Source organism: Etheostoma spectabile, chromosome 15 (assembly GCF_008692095.1).
Source record: "Etheostoma spectabile isolate EspeVRDwgs_2016 chromosome 15, UIUC_Espe_1.0, whole genome shotgun sequence".
Taxonomy (NCBI): Eukaryota; Metazoa; Chordata; class Actinopteri; order Perciformes; family Percidae; genus Etheostoma; species Etheostoma spectabile.
Window position 1 is genome coordinate 30,104,632 of NC_045747.1, and position 865 is coordinate 30,105,496.

At 36.6% G+C, this 865-nt stretch overlaps 1 protein-coding gene across 3 annotated transcripts in view; it reads left to right on the plus strand.

The window, feature by feature from the left end:
* The window catches only part of cln3 (CLN3 lysosomal/endosomal transmembrane protein, battenin), a 21,748-nt gene that overhangs the window by 12,358 nt on the left and 8,525 nt on the right, over positions 1 to 865 (plus strand). The window lies entirely within an intron of this gene.

Below are 865 nucleotides of genomic sequence, written 5' to 3' on the forward strand. Positions count from 1 at the left end.
GTTATCTTAATTTTTAAGGTGATAAAAGGACCTTTCAATGAGTCATTAGTAAGACACTAGGACTTTTTAATCTTTGAAAACATGGTAACATGTGAGGTCAGATCAATGGGACCAGTTGTGTTATCTGTTGTGTGTCAGTCAGATATGTGTGTCTGCATTAGAAGCGAAAAAATAATCTGTATGTGGGTGGCTTTTGGATGTTATCCGCTCGATGTAGCAGTGAAAACTGATATCTCCAAAACTGGTATTTGCACTTTCTCCCCGATGTGTAAATAAGATGGCTTCGGGGTTGTTCGAGGTTGATCTTTTTCTCTTTCTTTTGATACAGCAAGGCTAGCAGTTTGCACCCTGCTTCCACTATGTGCTTAAGGTGGCTACTAAGTGAGACCGCAAACAAGTAATTGAGCAATTAACTTAAAATCTGCAATATTTGATTATTTTGGCCCCTCGGAGGAAAACACATTATAATCACCTTTAAAGTTGATATAGCAATATTATTAATAGCTTCTTATTTACCCATTAAGGTCCTATTTAAACGATCTATAGCACCTGGTCTAAAGTGGTGCACTTAGGGCATGTCTAACTTCACTTTTGCTTGTGTAACGGTGCAAAATCTGGGCCGAACGTAAGGCGCAAAGGGGCTGCATTGAGTCTCTTAATTAATCATATTAATATTAATACATGTGTTTTGAATGTCAAACGCATTCAACTAATCAGAGTGGCATTCCCATTACCCTTAAAAAACAGTTGTGCCTGCAGCTGTCACATTGCTATTTAAATTATAGGATTTATTGATTATTCCCAAAACAAAGAAGTAAACTGATAATTGAGATTTACCAAATAATTCAAGTTTGTAGCTGATTTG